General features: G+C 37.1%; 1 long non-coding RNA gene across 1 annotated transcript in view; it reads right to left on the reverse strand.

Moving 5' to 3' along the window:
* LOC130593317 (uncharacterized) overlaps nucleotides 1-10400 on the reverse strand; it is a 30294-nt gene extending 19894 nt beyond the window's left edge. Inside the window, exons 1-2 of the long non-coding RNA XR_008970779.1 lie at nucleotides 9420-10400; nucleotides 9189-9302 (exon numbers count right to left, since the gene is read on the reverse strand). This is a non-coding gene — a long non-coding RNA (uncharacterized LOC130593317). The remainder of the gene's footprint in view (nucleotides 1-9188; nucleotides 9303-9419) is intronic.
* Between the last annotated feature and the right edge of the window lie 446 nt (nucleotides 10401-10846).

Below are 10846 nucleotides of genomic sequence, written 5' to 3' on the forward strand. Positions count from 1 at the left end.
CATCTCCAGAGGAGGCATATGATGTCTGTTAACAGGATATCACACCCCACATATATACTTTTAATGTATGTGAAATTATAACCTCAATTTTTTTTCCTTTCTCTGCAAACTTCTCATATTGCACTAAACAAAGATTACACTGCCATCAGGTTTTTATCATTATTCTAAATAGACTTAATAGGTAGATATCATTATAGTTTTGATGGGTGATAGTGAGATAGAGGCAGCAGTAACTTTTCATTATCACTAAATCTTTGTAATCTGATTGCCTACTTTTGGTGACTGTAGCTGTCATTAAGCACAGAGTGAGCAAACTGGACAAAACCAAACCTTGGAAATGCATTTTTTCTTTTACTCTTGCTTGTCTGTGTATGTGGATTATCATCTGAGGAGTGAAGCTAAAGGAGACAGGTATAACTCAAATCCACAAATGGCACATTTTTCCTTCTGCAAATTGGGTATTTTTTCCCAGATAAATATAAAATATAAAACCTATTTTTATATTTTGTTTGCAGTGATTCATGGTATCTTGACATAATTGTCTGCTGTGTTTTCGTAGGCTGTATTCTGTTACTGAAAAGTAGAAATTTTAGGGTCAGATGATGATGAATCAAACAGACATACTTCTGAGGAGATAACAAGTTATGCGCATTTCAGACAAACCAGAAGAGTAAATGCTGGTTATGCATTCTCATTCCCTAATATAGCTGCCTTTTTGGTAGCTTTTTGGATCACTATAAATTCTGTCAATGGGAAATTTTGGCAGCTTCCAGGAATAAACCAATAATGTAAACACATTTGCATTTTCTTCCTTTATAGCCTCTGATGTATCACGTGTCTTTTTCCTGCTATTTCACCTCTTTCTGGACACTGCAGCAGATAACTCGTTGTGAAGTGACATTTTTTTTTTCCATAATTTAAGTTCAATTTTATATTTACTGCTTTTTCATATTACACACACACAAGTCCCATGCTCAATATCAGATTTTTACTCTTAATAGAAAGAATGTGGGTTTTGGAAGGGGGAGGGTTGTCATGAGTACAGGAAAAAATTCTGGAAACTTGATTCAGAAACTGTAATATACATACAATTTTTTTAAACATCGTGGGTTTTATAGTGCTTCTCATCATTTTCTGTGACAAAGTGTAAAAGCTTTGTGACTAGAGGTATCGCTATCTTGTCCATGTCTTGGCCTTTAGATTTTTGTCCTTAAGCTCTTCTGAGCAGGAATTGTAATGTTCTTTATACTTCTGTGCCTAGCACACTGGGATTGACAAGATTTGGGGCTCTGTCAGCTGCCAACATATACAAGTGAAATAAAAAGGGCTGAAAACAAAACAAAGACTCTCTTTAACATCTTTCATCCTTTGAGTGAAGGGATTTAGAAGAAAAGAAAAACATTAATTCCTCTGCTTTGTAGCTATTGCACTGGGATAGTGGAAAGGCAAAGAATAAGGTCTCTTTCATTTAAATAACTACTTTTGTGCTTGTCTGTAATTCAGACTTCATTGCAGTATTCACATATCCTAATATACAAGCACATGGGCAGTTGTCCTGCTGCAAAAACAGTACTCCTTCTCCTTGCTACCCAAACTAGCAGGAAAAAAAAAGAAAAATGAAAAAGAAAAGAAAAGAAGAAGAAAAGAAAAAAAGAAAAGAAAAGAAAAGAAAAGAAAAGAAAAGAAAAGAAAAGAAAAGAAAAGAAAAGAAAAGAAAAGAAAAGAAAAGAAAAGAAAAGAAAAGAAAAGAAAAGAAAAGAAAAGAAAAGAAAAAAAAACACACCTTCTAAAACTTTCCAAAGGCTTCAGGGAATTCTTCAGGTTGTATTCTAGGTCCTTTGAGTCCTGTTAATACCATATGATGTGGCCCATGTATGTGGCCACAGAGTAAGGAAGTACCCTGATTGTTTCTAAGGTATGGTATAGTCTCAGGTAGGAGATGCTTAAAGCTTCAGTTCTGATTGTTCTAGTTAGCTATAATTAGCTACTTATCTCACTTTTTTATTGAATGGGTAAGTGCTTTCATCACTTTTCTTTTTTTTTTTATAATGGATAACACAGTGAGTACTGAAAGATGGAGAGTACACAAGGTGCCTCCCAGCTAAACTGGTAAAACTTAATGTTTGTCTGGCAAAACCTCAAAACCTCTTGACTGTTGTCTACAATTAGGCAGTACAAATGTGATGATGATGGTGATGATGTTGATGAGGATGAAGATGCTGAAGAAGAAGATGAAGAAAGAAGAAGAAGAGAAGAAGAAGAAGAAAAGAAGAAGAAGAAGAAGAAGAAAAGAAGAAGAAGAAAGAAGAAGATAAAGAAGAAGAAAAAAAGAAGATGAAACAAGAAAAAGAAGAAGAAGAAGAAATGAAGAAGAAGAAGAAGAGGAAGAAGAAGAGGAAGAGGAAGAGGAGGAAGAGGAAGAAGAAGAGGGAGAAGAAGAGGAGGAAGAGGAAGAAGAAGGAGAAGAAGGAGAACAGAATCAGCTGCGTTTATCCTATTTCACCTGAAACAACTAGGCATATTTCCTTTTTTGTAAATTTTTCATAAAGTAAATCCTTTTCAAGGGGCCAGTGACAACTCTGTCACTGGATAATTTACAGTCTTCTGAGATTCTGGATTAAATAACAGTAAACCAACAGGCTTCAGAGGAAACATGAGTAATTTGTTTATTGCCCTCTCTCAGTTTCCCAATTACAATTATCTCCTCTTAGCAGTCTAGTGCTGCTAATTGTTTGGAAAAGAATGAAATGACTTAATCTTTTTAGGCATCTTCTAGCCTAGGGTTTAACTTCGTAATTCACTGTGTCAATCTCTCTCAAGCAAAGATAAGTGTAGCGCATAGTTACATACTATAATTTAACAAATACTTAATTTATAAACAGTAAAGCCTAGACAGTCTCTGCTAAGAATCTGACAAAACGGTGCCACTCATGGCATCTGCCTTTATACCACTCATAGGCAGGCAAGAATAAGTCTAAGAGAGCACTTGTCTGTGCCGCTGTCCTGGCAAGGCTTGTGCTTAAGTCAAAATTTAATCAGCTCTTTATCTCCTTATCACTTTAGGGTGTCAATCGCTGCAAGTGTTTAACATGGGGAGGAACCTCTGCAGATGCAATCAATTCAAAAGGTTTCATGAGCTGTTTCTTTATATTATTTTTAGCTGAAGACTTCTTAATTACAAATACTTGCATTTTCAGAACACAAAGACACAAGGACTTTCAGTGATAAGGTCTCTAAAATCTTATTCATTTATGTATTTATTTATTGAAATTAAATTTTATTTAATCATTTTAAGTACTAAAAATTCAGTATTTGGGAATCTTTATTTCCACGCTGTCTCTGGATCTCTTTGATACTGCACAATCTCTTGTAATTGCAAGTTGCACCAAACAATATCGGTGTACAAGGGAAGGACGCCTCTTCAGCTTTGTGGATGGGGTGTTCATGCAGAAGTCACAAATTCTGACACTTGCCCCTGTTCAGGTTGGAAAGAGATCATGTTGTTGAAAACAGTTTTTGCAAAAGTAGAATAGCTTGGGAATTATCACTTTTCTTATGTTTTTTAATGCAGTGGACAGAGTATTCATTTGTGAGCTAGTAAGTCTTGTAGGAAGACAGACGGATTAGAAATCCTACCACTTTTACTCAACTGAATGCTTTTTCTTCAATGATACTACAAAAAGTATATAAAATAAAATAAAAGGACAGCCTGCTAATATTTAAGCCCTGTACATTTTCTTTCAGTAACCTTAGGGTTGACGTGCTCACTTTGCAGGGGGTTTTCTAACATCCCTTAGGAACAGGATTCAAAACTCTCCAAACGCCTGAATGTATGATTTGCATCCTTTTCAAGGCAGTAGATTCATTAATGAAATATTAAGCAAGATGTGGTTTTGCAGTATCCCATAGCTGTATTTTAGAATAATCACCAGTAAATCTGTGCCGTATTCTGTGCTGGCTTTGCCTGTATTCAGTATCATTATTTCAGCTTCCAAAATTTATTTTTCACATTTTCACACCATAGAGGTCATACAAAGAATCTTACTCTAGTCACTTTTTTTTGTTTGTTTGTTGTTCTCCACTCATATAGAGATGCTTTCACTTGGATCATAGAATAATTAAATGGCAGGATAGGTTTATTGCAGATACATGTTTGCATATGCTCTTTCCCAGGTTTCAACTCTCATTTTCTGAGTCGACTTGATTATGTTGTGTGGGATAAGCTTAGGGGGCATCAGGAGAAATCATTGCACTTGCCAAAGAATCAGCAGTGGAGGATCAACAGTCAATAAGACAGGATCATTAGAACTGATTCAGATAGGGTCTCTTGGGATAAAATAGTTGGTCAGAGCAAGAAAATCAGTCTGCTAAAATATGCTGATAGCTAAGTGACAGAGCCTTCAACAGGGTGATTAGTAAGGTATACCTCACAAAGGGGGCTGGAACTAAATGATCCTTAAGGTCTTTTCCAGCCCAATCCCTTCTATGATTTTACGAAAAGTGGCTGCAACTTCATAAAAAGGGGATTCTGCTATTAATTACTAAAAAAAAAAAAAGAGGTCAGAAAAAGAAGGACTGAAGAAAAAAAGAGGAAGGTGATAGCAGACAGGTTTTTGTTGTTTGTTTTCTTTTTTAAGTAATGAAAGTTACAGAGCTTTTATCATTATTTGATGGAAGAGAACAGGGACAGAGGAGAATATTTACGTGTTCTGTTTGCACCTTACTGTGAGCCCCGGTGCCCATAAATGTGCTCCTGAGGTATTGTGAAGGTTTAATGCCAGGCCTGGCTGAGGACCTAGGTGCAGCAAATGAGATAAGAGAAATAACAGCAAGGTGGTTCTGAAGTCCAACAGAACAGTGAAAACACATGAGCTGATGTGCAGTCAGTTCAAACAGACCAGCAGCTCAGTGCATGTCTATCACAAAAAGAGTGGTTTGAACTTCATGACTATTTTCCAGTCGCAAGACACAAACCTGTTAAAGTACATCAGCTGACACAGAAGTGAGCTTATGTAGCTCCCAACAATTTCAGGTGGTGAAATGAATATATACATCCAGAGCAAGAGTATAATCTTGTGTCACGAGTATATTTGATCTAAAATAAATTGCAGTGAAACTTACACTAAGGAGGAATTCCAGAGTCAATATCCTCTCTTAAGACTGCTTCAAAGTATCCTCAAGATTTCCAGTACAATTATATCCAGACTTAGTAAAATGCCAGCTTCACTTGGTAACTGACTTTTTTGTATATTGTCCCTGGAGTGGTAGCTTAAGACATCTCTTCGTATACTTCACCTGTCTGAAACACTTTCACATGTTCATAGGGCTAAATTAAACTGAAATTACTCTTCTTTTTATAATCCATAGTATAGCTCTTACATAATCCCTAATATAATTCTGAATAAAAATATGCCATCAAACAAGCTTTCAACATCTGCTTATTAAACTGTCTAAACTTAGTATGCAATATATTTTTCATTCTCTCAATTGTTTTCCTCAGATTTATCCTAATTCTATGCTAATGAGTACTAAATTCACAATTCTTCTGTGGTAAATAACACATTTAAAATCTCAAGTGAAAGGTTTAGATCTGGAAGTAAACTGACTCTGCAGTATAGTAACGGCTGAGAAAATCTTTGAGAGGTTGTAGATATGTGAGAATGAATTTGCCCAAATTTATGCTTATAAATTTGAATTTGAAATAATATCATCTGAATAGAGATTAACTACTTAAAAGCACCACATTCACCAGGACTTCAAATTGGATTCTAGTAGAAGGGGTAAATGAAAAAAAAAAGTCATCTGCCCTCCGAAATCCACTTTTTTCTTGTTTCAGGATTATTTACTTACAACAAAATATACCCGGTGTCATTGGAAACCTGTCTTCCCTTCACACTATTATCTGAAGCACAGTGCAATGCCTAATTTTTGCCTCATTTGAACTTAGAGCTAAACCTGTGATTCATGGAACAAATTTTTATCCTCCAAATTTGGTTACATCTTTGCACCCGTGCAGTCACTGTGAGATGGTCATTCTCTTTAAAGTGATCCTCAGCAGAGCCCTTAACTGGGCACAACCATCATGTGGGCCTTGCTGTTAAATGCTCACTTTACTCCTGAGCCTTGTCAGTACCTTGTCAAGGTACTGACAAGGCTCATTGGTGTCAAGGTGCTGACACCAATGGAGGTCTAGAAGTAACTTTTTACATTTCTTTGGGCTTACGGTTCACACTGGACCTAAGCACTTCCAGTTCTGTTTCTAATTTATTCCAATTTTTATTAAGAAAGTACCATCTATACGCTAGTAAGCAAACAATACTGAAAAGGGATTCTGGCAAAATAATGTTGAGTGTTACATTTTATTTTTCAATGAGTTTTTTAGATTCCTGTTCTGAATTATAAGATATCTGAAGCAGTATTAAGTTAACAGTGCTAAGTAACTGTCTTGGAGGTATGAAACAATGAAAAACACAATGAATGTCTATTATTCATGCAGTATGGATGCTTCCTAAAAATAACTTAGATGCTTTCATTTTTACTTGATATTGCCTTTTTTTTCCTCTATTAAATAGTGCTTAAAAAACACAACTTCAGTCAATCAGTAAACAAGATCATTACTTCTAAGTGTTTCAGATTCTGAATCAAGGGTTTCATTTAATTTTCCAAGTGGAATAATGCATATAAATGAGGATGTCAAGTTGCAAATAACCTGTATTAGAATGGCGTGTACAGTGCTTATGGTAAGTAATCATCATTATTGACTTCGCTTAGGGATTTAAAATGCTGAAAAACACTAGCAGAATAAATTTATTGGAAGAACGGAGATGTGCATCACTGTGTTAAAAATTTGAAATGAGAGTAAAATTATACAATAGTATTTTGTAATTCAGAAATATATATGCATAGATATACATATAGGTATATATGGATAATGCCAGTATTATTGATATAAATTTCCATAGGGACAAAAGAAAGCATAATGACTTTGATTTGAATGGCTATGCTGGGATTCATTATCAATACATTAAAATACAAATTGTTGGCTACATCATGCCCCTGCTGAACTTTTTCCGTTAGTAGCTAACAGCATTCAAGTCTTTCTTTTCACAGTTTTGAATGCTATTTACTTTTTCTTCCTTCTATAATCATAATTGTGGTGCTGTAAACCTTTCCAGAGATAGTGTCAAAATTCAAATGATTCATTTATAAATCCAAAGACTGTAGACTTGTATCTGTCAGTAGGAGTATTACCATGTAATTTAGCTATTTCTTGTATTTCATTTTGAACAGCCAAGGCTGCCATGGTAAAGTGCCTCTCAGCATTTTCATAATGGACTGGTTTTGAGGTCTTTCTGTAACCCAGAAGTATACTTGGTCTCATCTCAGAAACAGAGTTTTATGCATAAGAGTGCATCATACTTGTGCCATAAACAAGCTTAGACAGGAAAGATAGCATTTCTTGTAAGGATTTCATTTAATATTTTCAGCTGTAGATGCATGTGATCCCTGGATTTGTTTGTTGTTTGTCTTTTATGGGATTCTGTGTATCAAATACAACACATGCCAAAACCCAGTGGTGATATTCTTGCCAATATTAAAAAGCTCTTTAATGCCACGGGTTGTCTTATTGATTTCATTGAGACTATTTGCTGCGTAAAATGTTAATTGCAAGGAGTATATTACAATCTTGCCCTGAGTGGATAGAGGCTGCCTGCATAGGAATTCCATTTCACAAGTGTTTTCACTGCAGAGTCACCTTGGGTTGATATCTTGTCAGATTTCATAAATGCCACATACCCCTTACCTAGGAGCTGAGTGACACAACCTGGAGGGAAACCCAGGTTTCCCACTGGTGCTCTGGGGCAGAGGTGGGTGAATAGCCCCATTTGTATCTGGGGTAGGATAAAAGCAGATGATGCTTATGTTCCTTAAAGGTCTGCTTTAATTTCATTTTATTTTATTTAGAAATGAGTTATTAAACTCCACTTTCCCCAACTGACATAGTTAGATGCTGATCCAAGATCACCGCTACCCTCCTGAACTGGTGTGCATGGTTTCTGCTGCACTTTACTCTTTAGGTCACTAAGTTTGCCATGGAAAACATATTATCTATCTACCTGTAAGAAGGTACAATCCAGAAAGCAGCAGGGGATTTTGTGGGATGGAAAGTGTTATATAATGGCCCAGTCCTGCAATTGTTCCTTGAGGCTATGCTAGCGGCAAGTAGTAATGGGTCAATGCCTCCCTCTGGTTTTGAAAGCATTATTGGAAATTTTGCCTGAGTGGAAACTGTGCCATTAGGCCTTTGTGTCAGATGCTTTCTGTACACCTTTTCTATCAGGCAATGCTTATACTAAATAGTAATGCTATATCATTGCTGTCCATCTATGTTAAGCTATTTTATAAACCGCCCTAGTGAAATGAATAATCCTTTTCCCTGCTTTGCACAGCAGACATCATTTGTAGTCTAAGTTCACCCAAACATTTACATCTATATGTGCCTGAGTGTGTGTGTGTGGAAATAAATATTTTAATTACAAATACCCCTACGTTAGTCTTGCAAATGAAACCATGTTCAGTTAAGCACGTGAAAACTGTGATGCATGAAATGCCAGACCTCTTGCTGCTTGTGCAACTTAATTTGGACTTCTAGGGTGTCCTGTGTATCTGCTTACTGATAAAGGGGGAATATTTTGAATAGTATGCTCAAATAATTCTTTTCCAATTTTTCTTTTCAGCTGACAGGCACAATGGACTATGAAGTTTTGTGGATGGTGGTAAACAACATGTTTCTTGTGTTCAAAATGCATGAGTTTAATCCTGAACATTGCTTCTAATTTTTATCTTTTTTTTTAATGACACCACATAAAATAATAATAAAACTCCTCCCTGTGAGGGTGCTGAGGCCCTGGCACAGGTTGCCCAGAGAAGCTGCAGCTGCCCCATCCCTGGCAGTGTTCAAGGCCAGGTTGGATGGGGCTTGGAGAAACCTGGTCTAGTGGAAGGTGCCCCTGCCTCTGGCAGTGGTTGGAACTGGATGAGCTTTAAGGTCACTTCCAACCCAAACCATTCTATAATGGTGGCTCTATAATAAGTATCTTCTTCAAGAGAAAAGTCAAGAAAAATTTGTATTATTATAGCTGTAAAAGACCTAAATAGCACAAAAAAAAAGAATCCAAACACCCTACCTCCAGTCCCAGAAATTCTCTTCTCAACTGCAGAAACCCTCCTTGTCAACAAGTGTTCTTGGTCTTCATTACTCTTGAAGTTTTGCTTCAGTCAGCAGCTGATGAAGGCTTCAGCTACAAGAAAAGAAAGGGAAAACATGACCAGCCACTAAGCTGGTCAGTGGCATTGAAGTACCCCATTGTGGTACTTCTTCATCCCCATCCCCATGCATTCTCACACCCTGTACACACCTGTGAAGGTGACCTGCTATCTCGCGAACCCCGCCAGGACAGCTGTGCTGCCTGCAGCTGCTGCCTCACAGCTCCCCACCCTGCTTGCCTTCGGTGGGGTTGGCAGCCAGCTGCGATTTCCTGGGGAACACAAGCGAGTGGAAGGAAATGGCAATTATCAGCTATTCATATGGCAGCAGAACCTGAATGGGATTTCATAGGATGAATAAAAGAACACTTCTCCCGCCCAGGAGCCTCTGACGGTTCAAGCAGTGGAGGTTTTAGAGCTACAAGAATTTATTATAGTGGAAAGCTGGAGCTCCAACTTCCCCTGTAGTGTTGGGTTTATTTATCACCACTCATAATACTAAATTCAATCAATTCAGCTGGCTACTCTCTATTTTTGGGGCGCTCCCACGTTGTAGCTATCTTAGCCATTGGTGGTAAACTGGGTTTATTCTGGAGTGTAGAAATGTCCAGAAAAGGCCAAAGCTTGTTTCCGCTCTGACTGCTTGCTGTTGCATTTTACGCCTTTCGGCTCCAAGTATCAGAGCATCCATTCAGCTTCTAACTAGGATTGCACAATTTAATTCTTCTCCCCTGGGCTATAAGATGACATGCTTCATATAACAGCAGCTTTGAGCATATACATCCTTGTAATATATTTGTAACTGGTGCTTTAGATGATCTGAGTACCAGCACTTCTGATGTTTCAAGCTGCATTTGGGCATTCACCAGGGATCATTTCCCCAGCATGGTGGAAGAGCACTCCGTGAACCTCCTGCCGTGTTTCCCCAGTTGAGACCAATGTTACTGCTGTTACAGATGAGCTATGCTTCTGTTAGCAATAACGACTCAGTACATTATGGTAGATTTTGCTTTTTCTCCAAGTTCTGTTCAGAGACTATCATGTGGCTAATGTTACCCTCAGTCAGGTTTGCTGCTCTCCTCTCTGTGGTTTGCATATCATCCTTATCAGGAAAAATTACACAGAAATTTATTGCATCAGGTCAGGGTTAATTGAAGAGAGAATTTATATCTTAATCAGTTTGTAACATGGAAAGTGTGGAGGTGTATTAAAGCTAGGTATTGGGACCTCACACTATTATGCAATGGGTCTGATCCATCCAAAGCACTTTCCCACATTCAAAGGTGGTTTCTGTTTAACAACATGATGGGAAAGGCTAAGATAGCACAACCTTCAAATTTCACTGAATATAGTATAACTTCATAAAAATTTACAATCCTCAGATTATTCAGAGGGTGTTTATTTCTGTTCCTTGGCCATTGTTACTAAGGTTATGCTTATTATTGCTATTCACTGTTACATGAACTTTATATATTATTTAAATTCACATATGAAAAGCCTGCATATATACAATTTCACATTCTCTCACTTGAAATCTCAAGCAATTTTGAGCATATTAGGACTTGTGGATGCCTTTATT

Source organism: Pezoporus wallicus, unplaced genomic scaffold (assembly GCF_028554395.1).
Source record: "Pezoporus wallicus isolate ANWC-B61680 ecotype Strahan unplaced genomic scaffold, APGP_CSIRO_Pwel_v1 contig_6580, whole genome shotgun sequence".
Classification (NCBI taxonomy): domain Eukaryota; kingdom Metazoa; phylum Chordata; class Aves; order Psittaciformes; family Psittacidae; genus Pezoporus; species Pezoporus wallicus.